General features: G+C 42.7%; 1 protein-coding gene across 1 annotated transcript in view; it reads right to left on the bottom strand.

The window, feature by feature from the left end:
• The window catches only part of LIFR (LIF receptor subunit alpha), a 74,356-nt gene extending 58,160 nt beyond the window's left edge, over positions 1–16,196 (bottom strand). Inside the window, exon 1 of the mRNA XM_046672250.1 lies at positions 15,864–16,196. The gene's annotated coding sequence lies outside the window, so the exon portion shown is untranslated. The remainder of the gene's footprint in view (positions 1–15,863) is intronic.
• Positions 16,197–16,229: the final 33 nt, after the last annotated feature.

Raw genomic sequence — 16,229 nt, 5'->3', positions numbered from 1 at the left:
TGTCACAATATGTTTTAAGTTTTCAAAGGAAACAAGCGACATCTGTCGAAGACTGTTAGAATCTTTAGCTCGCGGTAGTCCAGTTTCAACACTAGCTCACACCACATGCCTTTCAATGACGTCATGGCTTTGTGAAGTGGGGGGGAGGGGTTGCTGGATGCTGTGATAAAACGCAAGTACCACCCAAAAATCAATGCAGAAATGGACATGAGGGTGGCAATGTTCAACCAGTTTCCAAGGTTTAAGAAGCTATGCAGTACCCAACAGGCACACACAAGGCTTGGTAAAAATCAAAATATAATTTTTCCTTTAAGTTGATATGCATTAGTTTTTCAAACTGCTACTAAAGTGTCAGGTCATAAATACTTATTAAGTTGTCTAGACCTAACTACTTAATAAAAAGAACTGTTAGGTACTTCTTTTGACCTGGGAGCACTGTAAAAACATTAATGAAACACTAAGGACACTATGAACGAAGAACATTTGGGAATTAAATTAGAGGACAGCTCAACTGCTTAGGAATTCCACGAGCATACTTTAATCTGCATTCTGCATGAAAGAGAATAAGACTGAAATTTAACTTTTGCTACGTTTTAAGAATATATCTTTGTGGATACTGCAGGATATTGTTTCCCCAAAAGAAATGCAATTATTTCTTGGTCTGTGATTCAGATAGAATATTCTGGTCAATTTTTAATTTTTCTGCAGTTCCTGGGAATTTTTTATACAGCATCACCCAGACTTTCCGTTTTTCAGGATTCTTACATTCCTCTCTATCGGTTCTGGTAATCTTCATTCCACTGAGGACTTCCCCGTTCATTCAAGAGTCTGTTTGTTATCAACTTCAGCACGTCAAAACAAATTTGAGTACATCAGTCTGGTGTTTAGATCCTTCGAAGGCTCCCACTGCTCCAACATCAAGCTCCTGTCCAGCCTGGTAGACAAAGTCCTTCAAGTGGCCACCCAGCGTGCCAGTCCACTCCACAACAGAACTGACAAGTACCTGCAGCTCCCCACCGCTCCACACACCCCCACCGGGTCCAGGCCGCCCCTCAAACCACTGCCTCTCTGGAAGCCCCTTGCGATGTTCTCCACACTCCAATGCTTCCTGTCCTTCAGAATCCACTGGAAGCTCTACCACAGTGAAGAGTGATATCCGTACACTCATCTCTCACCTCAGCTGGGCTGTAAGAGTGACCGGCATGCAACAGCCTTCAATAAATGTTAATAAACATCCATCGAACAAATGAACTCATTCTTCCTTCTATTACAAGGGGAAACACTCTATTATTATAGTCAAGAAACAACCTGAAGAACATTCTTCTTGTTCAAAAATATCCAAATCTCTTTAATATGAAGGAAAGCACGATAAAAGCTGACCTGCAAAAAGAATCGGGAACAGCTCCATTTCCCAGAACCTGCTTCCCCTCACTGTCACCAAGATCAAGGATTATCTGTTCTTTTCTTAATTTTAATCTTTTCCAAGTGTTAGGCCATAAACAGCATTTCCTTGACTATATAGCCAAAACACTTTTTCATATGTTTATTGGTAGTTTGCAGGGCCTCATTTATAAAGTCCTTATTCTACCTTTTGCCTGTTTTCCTAATCAGGCATTGAGGTTTTCCTCACTGCTTGATAAGAGAGGAATAATCATGAGACGCATCTTAGCTCTGTTACATAAACTGCAAACGTATTTCCCAGTTTGCTTTCCTGCTTTCCAGTGAGGTTTTTGTTTGACGTTCGTTAAGTCAGATTTCTCAATTTGGTCCATATGACCATGGATTTCTAGATTATATAAACTGTCATCTTTACTGTCTTCAAGTATGCTTAAGGCTTTTAACATTTTAAGTTTTGATCCATACGAAATCAGTTTTGGTGTACAATATGAGTCAGGGACCCAGCTTCTCCCTCCCCTCTCAAAGGTTACCACTTATCCCAACACCATTAATTAAATAATCCATTCCTTCCCCCATTGATTTGAGATGCCATTAAGATTCCACTTCTTCTCAATTTCCTTGGTGGGACTCCCTCAGCCCACTGCAGTTTCGTCCCACATTCCCTCACTGAACAGCATTATCTATTCTCCAGGCTTTAACCACAGCTCATAACAATGACTTCCAAATCTGTATTTCCAGGATCGGCCTACTGCCAGTTACAGATTAACCATCTACCAGACAATTTCTTGCTTATCTACACAAATTCACTCAAACGAGGTCCTTCAAGAATGACAAAATATTTTGATGCTACATATCCCCTTAGATATTTCACAGGTTCCTCAAAAACGCCACATGTACGTAACTATACTCCCTTTCCCTTCCAAACCTGCTCCTTGTACCCCCGTCTCTCCTGGGTCACCCAAGCAGGAGTCACCCTTGACTCCTTCCTCACCTCTTCCACCTACTTTCCAGTTTTACCTCCAAAACATGCCTGGAATCCTTCCCCTATCCTCTACCCCATTTCCGTTTCCAGTGCTCCGCATCACTCTCTGTCAAGGTAATCTAAATCCTGACTTAATTCATCTCATGGCGCCCGGCAAGGGCCTCACACAATCCATCTTCCACAGTGACTCCCTGGCTTTGAAGAGCATCCCCATCTCTCACCCTCCTCATTCCTTCAAGCTCCAGGCCAAACGTCAGGAGGCTGTCCCACCAACTGCGCGGGCTGTAGGTCCAAACTCAAGTGGACTCAGGTCTTTCACTCCACGACATGCCCCTCACCCTCTTCTCCCTGTCATTGGGGCATCTCTGCTTTTTGGCCCTCACAGACCATCGTGTCCAGATACTGCTGCTCTCTTAATGTTCCCACTGCACTCGGTTTAATTTCCACTTTGGGCATTTATCACATCATACCAGGTATTATGGAGATTACTCTTTCCTTTCCTCCCCTCTTTTTCCATTAATTATAGGCTCCCTAAGAGGAGAGATTTATCTTCGTAACACTCTTGTATCTAAGAGGGCTTTATGTGCACCATATATTCAAGATTTATTCAGTAAATTGAACACATCCTCCCAAAAGCCATCGTTGGCAGGACTTAGAATAATTTTATGGCACCGATTGTTTCTTTACATTCGGAAGAGGAAGTTGAACGGTATGCCTTTGAAAGCAGCTGTTAGCTACAGAAAAATTTATGAATAAAAAGATAATATTGGCTGATATTGCTGGAGGCGTTTTTTTTTTTTTAAATACACGGAGTAAAACAATCCTTAAAGCCCTTTCTAAACTCTAAGAGGGGAAAAAAATATTAATGATGTAACAGTTTTGTATAGTTGAAACTCGAGTTTTAGCTAAGTCTACTGTGATAATATAGAATTCGTAAACATTATTTTTCAGATATCATGCAGTGTTTATGCACTGTTTATTACAGGCAGGCACTGTTTTTTAAGTTCTTTATAGGCAATATTGTAACAACCCTTTGAGGTCAGTATCATTACTCTCCCCTTTTTATAACAAGGAAAATGAGGCTCAGAGAGGTTTTCAACACTTGCCTGAGGTCACACAGCCAGCTGGGGGCAGAACTTGGATTTGAATCCACTCTGACCACAAATCTCATCTCTAGACCATTACACTAAACTGAAGAATGTGGAGCGGAAACTCACTGAACCTGAGGCAGGAGTCCTGGGCTCCAGTCCCTATGCCACACTGACCAGGTGGAGGTATGTGACCTCGGACAAATCCCCTAACATCTCTAAAATCACACAACAAAGACCTGGGTCTCCGTCCCCTACTTTAAAGTAAACGCCATACGAAATTTACAGTTCTTTTATTCTTAGGACACCCTTCTTGCCCCCTCCATGAACTAGGAGATCTAGCGTGTGAGCAGAAATGCTGCTCCCCCGACCCTGCCCCGTTCAATGCCGTTCCTGGGGACGTCACATCATGACAAAGGCCAGACAGTCTACGTTCAGGAAACTAAACAGCGAACAGCTACCACCTTACTGTTTTCCTTCCTTCCAGCTCTAAGTACACTTTTAATCGCTTAGCTCTTAACTCAGCAGGTGCAAGCTAAAAAGGACCCTGAGGGCCAGCCAGATGAAGTGAGCAAAGCTGGCCACAGGAAATGCAACAAGGAGCGGGGGCCGCAGTGGGCAGCCTCCAGCTGGCTCCTTACTCCTATATCACCACCACGCAGGAACATGGGTCCAGCGTAGTCACAGACCTTCCAGGTTTTCAAAAAGGGCCAGAAATGCAGGGGTTTGGTTTTTTTAAAATGTGGAATCTTCTTATTTTTAAATGCTGGCAACTAATTCCAATTTTTAAAAAAAACACTATGTGGGCCAAACAAAACACATCTGCAGGCCAAATACAGTTCTTAGGGCGCCAGTTAACAACCTGTTTCAGAATGTATTGGCATTAAAAATTCTCATCTTGCTGTTGAAACAATCTTAAAATGTAAACTGTTTGAAGACTTATATTTCACTGCACAGATATTGACCAAAATGTGCCTGAATGTTTTCTTAACATTCTTCGGGGTCACAATCTGAAAGCTCTCCTCTCCAAAAGAATTCAAATGGTCTCTTTTTTTTTTCCTTTATGGTATCATTTAATCCCAGACCTCAAAATCCTAAGCATCATTTTAGAATACAAACGGTTCTCAAAAAACAAAGAACTAAAATACAATCTTCAGCTTCCAGCCACAGTCTACAATGTCTTCTAAGTATGCGGAAGCACAATACTTTACCTAACGTTTACTTGAGTCTTCTACGTATGAGCAGAAAGAAGAATGAAAAGTACGACAGAACCTAAAATAACTGGCATTGGGAAAACTATTTCAGAAAGGGACGCTCCGTCAATAACGCAGATTCTACAGACGTGTAAGCATGAGATTGATCCTGAATAGGATGATGGAACATATTAGGAAGGGACCCTAGTCCAATGTACCTTACCCCCTAACTTGACAAAGTTACGGAAAGGGGAAAACAAGTATCGGAAACAGACACAAGGTATCTGGGTTTGAACAAGACCTTTTCTAACGCCTGAAAGACGTTTATGAGCAAGATGAAAGACACAGCTTGTATAAAAAAGAACGAAGGGGGTTCTTTCGCCAAGTGATCAATCCTACTCAAAGGAGCTAATTAATGGATAATGCCAATCGCGACAGAGATTATGGACAGATGTGACAGAGGTCTGTCTTTCTTGACATTTTCAGTAATGAATTCACTGAAGACACAGGAATCACATTCATCAAATCTGTGGGTGAAAAAAATGGGCCAAATAGCAAATATATTGGATGTAATAATGAGGATTCTAATAAATTAATCCAATAAACTAATCCAATAAAATAAATTTAGCATTGATAATTTCAGAGTAGAAAATGAAACAACAATGATAACAATAATATGCAGAAAGTGATCAAATACAGGTTGGAGGAGGTACGATTTAGCAACATGTGGGGAAGAAAACCAGAAGCCTGATTAGTGAAACGGGCCAATAATATAATGCAACTGCCAAAATAAAAAGCAGAGGGACAACACTCTGTCTCCTCATTTCAACACAAACAACATCTAAAATCCTGTCCTCCAGTGGCATTAAAATTGGAGGATTCATTTTTAGTCTGAAACATTACTAAGTAGATAATCCAACATTAAGGTATTATTAACATGAAACATAAGCTGTTATTGTCTTTATTTCTGCCCAAATTATTATGAATTCTTGCTTCATTATAAATCTTACTCTAAGTATTCTCATCTCATCTGTCCATAGGTGCAACCAACTCTGTATTTTTCCCCCAGCTTTACTGAGGTATAACTGACAAATAAAAGTACATATATTCAAAGTGAACAGCAGCCAGCGCCAAGGCTGAGTGGTTCAAGTTCTGTGTGCTCCACTTCAGCGGCCCGGGGTTCGCGGGTTCAGATCCAGGGTGCAGACCTACTCCACTCATAAGCCATGCTGTGGAGGTGTCCCATATACAAAATAGAGGAAGACTATTACAGATGTTAGCTCAGTGCGAATCTTCATCACCAAAAAAAAAAAAAAAGTGAACATGATGACTTGATATACATATACACTGTGAAATGATTTTCACAATCAAGCTAACTAATAGATCTACCACCTCACCTTCTTTTTCGTCTGTGGTGAAAACGCTTAAGATCTACTCTCGGAGCCACTTTCAAGTACACAGTACGGTGTTATGAACTAGTCACCATGTGTACACTAGTCCCCAGAACTTACTCATCTTGTAGCTGAATGTTTGCACCCTGCGACCACTGTCTTTAGCTCGAGTGGCTACTTTGTCATGCAGGACTTCACCCACTCCCTATTTTATCATGCCACCCCAACTCAGGGACCCCTGAACTTTTATCAACTGAAGGGTAAAAGTGTAAGAGCTGTGTCTGAGAGCTTTAAACACACTGAATGCTTTTTTACTACTTATGTTTAACCAGAAGCTTTAAGAAAAGGGGATGGTGGCCTGAGCCTGAGAGGAGCTTGCAGTCATTACCACTGCATGTGTCACTGCCTCAACATGATGAGGAAAATGTAGACGAACTGCTGGGCCAGGTCTGGCTGGGGCCTCTCCCCCTCGCCAGAACCCCGGCCATGCTCCTCACTCCTCTGGATTCCCAAGCCCTCCCCGGCACAACCTGGAGTTACCCTCTGAAATGTCGGGCTCACATGCCTGAAATTTTCCATGGTTCTCCCCGGCCTTCTGGAAAAGGTGCCAGCATTAGCACGGCCTGAGGCACTCTACTGTTTCATGACACCTAACTGCCCAGTCCCACTTCTGCCCACTGCCCCACACTGCCCCTGGGCTGGGGTCCCACCAAATGTGCCAGGCTCTGTCATCCTCCGAGTCACTGCATACACTGTATCTTGACTCGGAAGGTCCTTCCCCCTCCACTCTTCCTTGTCCATTTAACAAACACCAACTTGTCCTTCAAAACTCAGCTCACATCGCTCCAGATCCAACCTTCCCCAACGTCTTTCCTTATTGGCCCCCAAAACTGAGACAAATTTCAGCTGCCACTTGCCATCAAGATTATAGTTACTGTCTATGTTGTAGTAGAATAAGAAGGAAGTGAAATACTTCTTTATTGTTTCTGTCGAAAGCATAAAGACAAAAGGCAGATCAGACGCACTGGGCAATGCACATGACCTCCACTTGTCCCTGTACGCATCCGAGGTTTTGATTGCAGCAACAGAGCCCATGGAATGCACGAGGATGGCAATCACAGTTCTGACTATTTGTAAGTGAGCCGAGAAGTTCCACAACAGAGTCATCTGTAATTTTACTGAAGCTGGCATTGGAGAAAGGGCGAGTTGGCTAAATTCGCCATCTAGCCAACAGCCTCAGGTCTGCATGTCAACACAGCCTGGGGCCTCTCTATTTGCCAACACATACTCGGTACTGCTCACTAAGAGAGAGTGTTCCTTTGTGAAGCGACCAGCCCCCAATCGAAAAAGAAAGCTAACTGCTGATTCCAGCAGAGGGGGAACTCAAGTAGGCCAGGAAAGCAGGGGTGTAGACAAAACAAAGGTGAGATGAATAAAGAATAAAATGTTGACTTTGCTGGTGGCTCCGACCTGCGACAAGACTTAACCTTCCATGTGTCCGATACAAGAACAAGAAGAAACGATTTGTGAAACCACCTTCTTTTATTAGGCTTTATGAGGGAAATAAAACACAAGGTCAATATTATGAAAGTTTCAAAACACTGTTCATGACTGCTGAGGGTCTAATTTATATCCAAATATTTACAACTGTTGCTAACTTCAAAAAAAAAACTGTCCCTACCTAAGGAACAAATTACAAACTTAATGTAATTTTATATACTGTGAAATAGAAACATTACTTTAAACTGCATGTGATATTGCCCTTGTCCTCAGTAAGACCACATGCTGAAATTTCTCAACTGAGATCCCCAGGAACTCCACTCATCCTAAATTTATTTGTAGGAATCCATCTCAATAATTTTATAAAAGATCATCTCAAGAAGGCATATCCTTCACAGAAGATATATAGTCACACCTTTAAGGCTATTAGCCTAAGATATTCTCATACATGGACAATATGACTCATCAGTAAATCATCAGGGAATGTCAAGGTGAAATAACCTAGTCTGCTCCCTGTGTAGTTTGTAGAATAAACAGGAGGCAATGTTTGTGTTCACTGAAAAGTAACATCACAACAAAGTTTCTTTTAGAATTGCAGGAGAGGAAATGAGGCCTACTTGACTGTCAACGTGGTAACACCGCATATTGAGTGTGTGCGCCACCACCGCCTGGCCTTGAACTGTACTGGTCACTTACCATGTCATCCAAGTGATGGGGGCATGTCTGGCCCTGGGTACTGCCTTGCCTCCCCACTGCCTGGCAAAAAAAGGCCTTTACTCGTTACTGAATGAATGAATCACATTTCATTCTAACTCTATAAAAAGAAAGAAGAATGGAACCTGACCTTCAAGAACTTATCATACATGGCTGCTGGAGACAACAATAGAAGGAAAAAATGCCTTCAATAGAAAATAAAATTTCTTGGCAACAGAGAGCATTTTAGTTTTAAAGTAAATAAAAACTGAACAAAATATTTCCCAGTGACCAGGAGCAATGAAATATTTTGTCAGAATGTCCTGAAACGCTTTTCACAACAGTTTGATTAGTTTATAAAACAAAATTATTCTGCTTAGAAATCCTATATTAATATGAATATAATATCAGCCTTAACCATCACATCAGATTGGTGAGGTCAAGGTAACACTCATCAAATGCCACCTGCAGGCACTGTGAGCTGGACAGTGTTATTCCCGTTTCACACATAAGGGAACAGACACCGAACTTGCCCAAGTTGACACAACCAGTAAATGAGAAATGGGATCTCTTCCCATTCCCTTACATGTTAGAAATCAGGAAAATAAACAGAATCATGGTCACCTGTAATTTCAACACACAAAGATAAAGCTCACCTAACATTTGCTGTATAATCTTCCTGCATTTTCCCACATAATAGGTAGAAAACTGAACGTACACACATGCACTCTCACATTCACCCTCCAAAAACAAACATACAAAAAAACTTCTATCAACTTACACATATTCTTGTGCAATCTGCTTTTTCACTCTACAAATTCTGAGTATCCTTCCACATCAACAAATACTCACCCACCTCGCTGTTAATGAAGAAAGTTTTCCATTACATGTATATACCACAATTTATGTAATCAATCTCCCTATTATTGAGCATTTAAGTTGTTTCTAGTTGATACCCATCATAAACAAAGCGACAAAAATTGTTTTTGCAAATTAGAGGTTGTTTTGTTTTACACGTGCTTTTTTGTGGAGGTCACGAGAATCTGGAGCTGAGTTTTTCCCCAAACTTCAGACAGCATCCCCCTCTCGATTTCAAGACACCCCATTAAGTGGACCTCCCAGATCTCAAGACACCCCATTAAGTGGACCTCCCACCAAGTTTCAGAGCAGTGTGGGGGCAGAAAGCTCCTGACAGGAATACGGTGTCCACGGGCACTGTGGAGGAGAGAACCATGGCTATAGGCTGGTCTCTGTACACACGCTTTCCTTCTTTCCCTTAGTTTAAATTCCTGGTGGTGGAAACGCCTGACTAAGGGACATGGCACATTTTTGAGGTTTTCGATGAGTAACACAAAATTGCCCTCCTGGAAAGTTATGACAATTGAAATACCCACCAGCAGCATTGGAAAGTGACAATTCCCAAAACCCCCTGGTTGGCTGGATTTGTTTTTAATCAAATCCCTATATGGCTCTAAGGTTTAAAAACAGTGAAACGATTGACAAAATGTATCTAGAAAAATAGCAAACAATTCAGACAACAAATGCGAGATTTTAAAGTATACAAGTTTTCAAAGACAAAATATAAAACTTGAATGACATCAGATCCCAGCAGACTGAACTTAACAGCCTGACTACTAGAAAATCTAGGGAAGCTGGGCTCAGAAAGGTGTCAAGCTGGGAAGTAGAACACCACATCATCACTTGCCCATCGGGCAAATATGAGGCTTAACAGTTTGGACTTTAATAGCAACATGCTCTATTTTTAACAAGAAACCAAGGAAACTGTATATTCTTTCAAATTTTATAAATAGTATCTTATAGCTAATGTGGCAATCCAAAGTTCTCAAAGTCCTTGTAGATGTTCATTTATTCAAGATATCTGAAGGCCTACTGTGGGCTGGGCACTGTTCTGTGTTGAGAACACAGTGGTGAGCCACACAGAGTTCCTGCCTTCGAGGAGCTGCTGTTCCAGAGGGAGCTCAGAACCCTGCAGGGAAGAACCAGAAAATCCCGGCTACGATGCCAGTCTGGAACAATTGGATTCCTCGGCAAATTATAACACCTCTGGGGCTTGGTTTCTTTATCAGTAAACTTAAGAAGTTGACTAGATGATCTGAGGTCTCTTCTCCTCTCAAATTCTACACTTTCTTTGGTTTTATTTGAATGTTTAAGTTCCTATTACTCATAAGAGCTTTGCACGTTAAGCTCTATATAGTTCTTCCATCAAATCAGAACCAGACACTGCAAAAAAAATAATTTTACATCTACTGTAAAATTTTGGTGATCCCATTATCTTCAAGGAATGAACATAGGATCAGGCTCCAGGGAGATGAAGATTCATGTTCCCAACTTTGTTTCTTTGAAGAGGTTTCTGAAATGTTCTTGCCTCCTTTTCTTTCAGACTGCACTATAAATACTAAGGCATGAAACATGAAACAGCACCTCACTGGTATAGGCAGTGGGTCTCCAGGCCTGTGGATAGGAATGGCTGTCCCCTAGCTTTAAGGTGCCAGGCTGGCACCCTCAGGGGCTGCAGCCCTGAAGTCCTGCTGGTGTATTCTCACTTCTCTCCAGCTTACTCCCACCCCTAACTCAACAGACACACACAATTCTGTCTACAGAATGTCTACAACTCCCTGCCCCACTAGCATCTCTTATATTAGAAATGGGAAGCACTATTTTCCACCAGATGTTCCTGCTGTCACCATTTCAACTGTTCTCAGATCCAGGGTCTCCTTGGAGAAGCCTGCTCCTTATAGCAGTTAGAGGAAGGAACAGCAGGGGGCTTCAATATCTCAAGCCCCCCTCTGGGGAAGAGCCATGCCAACACTTTCAGGAAGTAATACCGCCTCTTTGTGGTCGTTTAAGATACTGCCACTTAATAATACAACATTTCCAACTCTAGGCACGTATGACGATTCCAAGTCTTTCTGCCCTACAAACCAGAAGAATGAGCAAGAGTCAAGATTTTCTCACCTCTCTGCAGAAGTACATGAAAAATGCACCCACCAGAAGTTTTTTCTCAACTTCCAACATAAAATCATAAAACAGCATCTATGAGCCTTTGCTCACAGTGGCAACATCAGCAGCCACAACTGGTAAAAAGGTCTGTGCTGTAATTTCAGGCAGTGTAAGACAAATACAGCTTCCCGCATCTCTGCAGTTCACAAAGGAAATGTAAAGGAAGTAGTAAAAGTACTTTAACTGAAGCATCTAAGTCTCTAAATTTACCACAACCAGTTACATGTAAACAGACGCTTATGCGCTTCTGCTATTTGCCTGAAGAGCTTTCACTGCAATGACAGGGACAAAGGACAAAGGCGACTTTACTCAGGATTTAGGAGTCACAGAATCCATCCATTACATAGTGTTTGCATGGAGCTTATGAGAGAAAGTTAGAAGATAAAATTATCTTACATGGAAACAACTTAAGGGGTTCTGGTATCAACCAGTTAGAATAGGACATTAAAAAATTAAAAACCCTCATTATGCAAGATCACAAAACTCCTGATGTTGAACAGGAGCCCAAAAGTCACAGTCAAGAGAAAGACAACAGCTTATTAGACATCTGTAACAATTGCTTGGCACAAAACTCATTTCGCAAGTTTTCAATTAATATAAAGGAACATATATTTAGAACGACAAACAGATTAGAAGCTGGGAAGAGGAAATACCAGTTCGTGATATTCCCTAAAATAGAACATGCACACATTCTTCCTGTGAGGCCAGAAGTACCTGCAGAAAGTACATATATTTTATTTGCTCATTTCCCTGTCATCTGCCAAAAGGAACTAAAACATTCAGAGTACAAAAAAGGGCATCTTCAAAAATTTTACTCTTAAGTAAATGGCTAATCCACTGAAATCAAAGATGAAACTTCTGACTAAATTACTCAGAAATCAACATAATGTCCCAGAAAATCAGGCATGTTTTTAAGCCTTCCTACATTAATTTCATGGGATAGCAATCAAATGCAACTGATTGAAGGCAATAATTTGAGAGGATGTGCATAACTGACTTGGGAATGTCAAGGGCCAGAGCCGAGATGGGAAGCTCAGACAAAAGACTCCCGAATCCAGGTATTTTGACCAAAACCAGGCAAGCTTATTTGTTAAACTCTCTGATTATTCATTAATTCAACAAACAGTCCCAGCCATTCTGACCCGAGGCTGTTCCCAGTGCTGGGGAAGCAATGAGGAACAGCTGATCCACGCCTGGCCGCCTGGAGCTTCCAGCAGGCAGGGAACTCCACCATCAAAGAACTCTTTTCACTTCTGTCAACATTCCTTGACATATGCAAACACACGGGGCACCAACCCGGCACCTGCTCTCTCCTGCAGCCCAGCTTCCCCTTTCCCCTTATCATACACTCCAGCCGCACAGGCAGCCCTCTGTTCCTCTGGCCTGGGAGGCTCAGTCCAACTTCAGGGCCTTTGCACTTGCTGTTCCTTCTGCTTGAGAAATTCTTCCTCCAGATCTCCCAAAACACAGGCTTCTTCCCACCATTCAACTCTCTGCTCAGATGTCTCCACCAAACTCTCCACCTCAGAAAGGCTTCTAGGGCCCCTCAAACAGCAGCCCCTATGCTGGGCCTCTTTACTGTAGCAACCCTACCTTAGACTTTCCCAGTACTTATCGCTATCTGATATTATCTCCTTTATTGCTTCACTGCTTTTTGTCCATCTTCCCCACTAAGATGTGAACTCATAATGGGGTCTGTCTGTCCCGGGCACTGCTATATTCTCAGTCTGTAGAAAGCCACCTGGAATATAAGATGCTTAACAAATACTTATTTAAGAAGAGCAAATATAAGCAATATTAGCAGTTTTGTATCACAATGACAAGTACCAAACAATAAGGAGAACACTTTAAATGCTGAAAGATTTGTTTGATCAGTTAAAAAGAAAAAGATCATTATAGCTTACACTAGTCTTAAAAACACTCTCAAAAATAAGCATAACGGAAATCTAAAGCTCAACATTAGCTAAAACTCAAATTTTATAATGTATTAGGCTCAATTTCTAGCATTAGCATTACGTCTACAGTTTATTCTGTGCAAAAGCTAAGAGAACTCAATTTTTAATTTAAAAGGGCCAAATATTCTCTAAAAGCATATTCCCCCTTAAGAGTTATTAACAACCTTCTCCCAAACTGTACAATTTGTAACCATATTATAGCAACATTAAAATATGAGATGCTGGTGATAATCTACAGAACGCAAGGATTTTAGTGCTTAATGGCATACAAGTTTTATGAAACAAAACTTTCATCTTCAATTTAATCAAAGATATGAGCCTTTTCTCCATGTTCAAAAATATTTACACTCTTAAGAATTTTTCTTACAGATTACTCTGAAAAATTTATATCTGTTCCTTTATTTCTTTTGTTGAAACAAAGAGCAAAGGTGTTGATCAAGGAATATGACTTTTAGTTCCTGGCCATCATGGCTCATGCTTCACCACAAAGACATCAAAGATCCTTATGGATCGCTTTGAAATTATATAAAAGCAAAGGATGTACATCAGAGAGAAGAGGCATTTATTTCCTGGAACATGATGCAAAGAAGTAAGTTACTACTGTCTTTGGGCCTTCGGGAATAATTGAAATCCACTTAAAAACCCCAAAAATTAATGTTTTCCAATAATTTGACAGAAAAATATTGGAAGCAACCTATACATATCTCAATAAAGAAGAGGTTAAATAAATTACGGTTCACCCTTAATGGAGTACTCAGCAGCTGTTGGAGAGTAAGACAGCTCTCTCAGGGAGTGATACAGACACTGTCAAGATTTAGTCCTCTATGGCCAAGGCAGGGAGCTGGTGCAGAGCAGAGTATACAATGTGTCCTCGTTTGTGGAAAGACAAACAAAAAGAACACATAGAAAATGTTTAGATTAGCACAGGCTATATCTGGAAAGAGATACACAGGGAGCTAGTCACGCTGGTTCCTGGGGAGAACAGGGTGCTGTGGGGCAGGGGGGAGAGAGGTCTCTCTCCACTCTATAGCTTTTTATATCTATGAAATCTTCTCCAGTGTGCACAGACTGCCTGTCCCACAAATTAATACAATAAACTTTACCATTAGAATCATTTATTATCACCAACATATTATTCAAGGATGACCATCAAGAAGCAAAAGCCTGCAAAAATCACAAGTTGGTTCCCTTCGACAGCACCATTCCTGATCCTTATTTCCCAGAAGAGAATGGAAGTCTCCACTAATTAGAGAGGCGCGCTGTGATCTCACCTATTACAAAGCAAATAAGCCTCAATGCAGTTCTTGGAAGGGAAATAGCTGCTGGGTTCACCTTGAAAACATACCTCATCGAGCTAATGAAGCCTCCAGATCAACACAGTTGACACCTGGCTATAAAACAGCAAGTCAACCTAAGAAACAAGTAGGAAGACGTCTCGTGCTTTTAAAAACACACATTATACTTAGCTCTCCTTTCCTCTGCCAGACTTAGACAAGGAACCCCCTGATATTAGTGAAATATGATTTCAGATCTGGGGAAAATCATCGTTTAAGGTGAGGGACAAGCCTTATTCACACTAAACAAATGAGTTTTCATTTGTGGGGGAGGGGAATTTGCTTTAAATTTAATTTAGGAATCGTTTTTGGAACCCAGACCAAACGATACTACCAAGACACATCAATTTTACTCCAAGCAAAAAGTTTTTTTAACTAAAAACAAACCTGAAACTGAAAACGCACAAATCAGAAGGCAAACTTTAAACTGAAACCTTTCTGCTGAAAACTGGATCTCAAAGGAATACATAAAAAGAAATGTAAAAAATTCATTTCCATACAAACCCCATTCAATAACAGCACACACGTTATGTCAATATTTGACTGCATTAAACACACCCATACAAAAAGGAACGCAAAGATACCCAACTGCAAATAAAAGATTTCATATATTTTTGGTAGCTGAAGATGGGGACCAGAATCGCACTGTTCAAGCCTTGAAGGAAATTCACAACCCTGGATGTGCAGGGTTTTCTGTGGGTCACAACGCACCATTCCAGCTCTATCCTTTAAGACAATACATCAGAAGTGGCATCGTTCACGGAGCCTAACTTTGACAGTCAACACTGTAACTTTGGATTTAATCAGTTTAGCACCTTCGGATATAAACACATAAAAACACAGATAAATAAAATACCCTTTAAATCCAGAAGGCACGAAGAATTACTTTAATGAAGAGTTGAGGCACCGGGCACGAAATCACTTGTTAATTACCATCTCCAAAGGAAAATAAAAATTAAAGCTTCTTCCCATCCCCCCCCCAGGTGGCCTCTGGCTCAGAACTTACCGCCCTTCGTGGGGCAGAAGTTCGCGGCCGGGGAGTCGGTGCCCTCCGGGACCCGAGGGTGACCCAAGGATGGCTCAAGGGCGCGCGGAGAACAGCGCGACCTGGAGCGCTTCCCCCTGCCCCCTCCCCCCGGTCACTCATCTCGGAGGCTGCCCGACCCTGGGACCACAGCCGGCCCGAGTTGCCCCCCACCCCGCCCGGGCGACCAGCGCTCGCGGCGACGCGCCCACGGGACCCGGCTCCAGGCTCCGCGGCTCCCACTTCCCGCGCCCCGCGCCGCGCCCACCGCCCCCGTCACTCACGGGCCGCTCCCGCGCCGCTATCTCGCCATCCCCCGCCGTCCGCTCGGCCGCCGCCCGGGGGCTGCCCGGAGTCCGCAGTCGCCCCGGGGCTGGAGGCGAGGAGGAGGGGGACCGGGCTCAAGCCGCCGCCTCCGCCGCGCCGTCTCGCCTCCTTGTCCCCGTGCGGGGCTGCTCTACGCGGCCACAGGCGAGGGGCGGCCCGCTGACCTCCGCGAGCCCGGGCAGCCGCCGCCGCCGCCAGAGCCGCCCGCAGGCAACGGTAAGGGCCACGGCCACGGCCGAGACGCTCTGGCCGGGACTGCGGCGCGCGGGGGCGGCCCCTGCACGCCGCTCGGCTGGGGGCGCTGCTGCCCCGGCCCGGCCCCG

Source organism: Equus quagga, chromosome 9 (assembly GCF_021613505.1).
Source record: "Equus quagga isolate Etosha38 chromosome 9, UCLA_HA_Equagga_1.0, whole genome shotgun sequence".
Classification (NCBI taxonomy): domain Eukaryota; kingdom Metazoa; phylum Chordata; class Mammalia; order Perissodactyla; family Equidae; genus Equus; species Equus quagga.
Note: the sequence above shows the minus strand (reverse complement) of the source record. Positions and strands in the feature narration are given on the sequence as shown.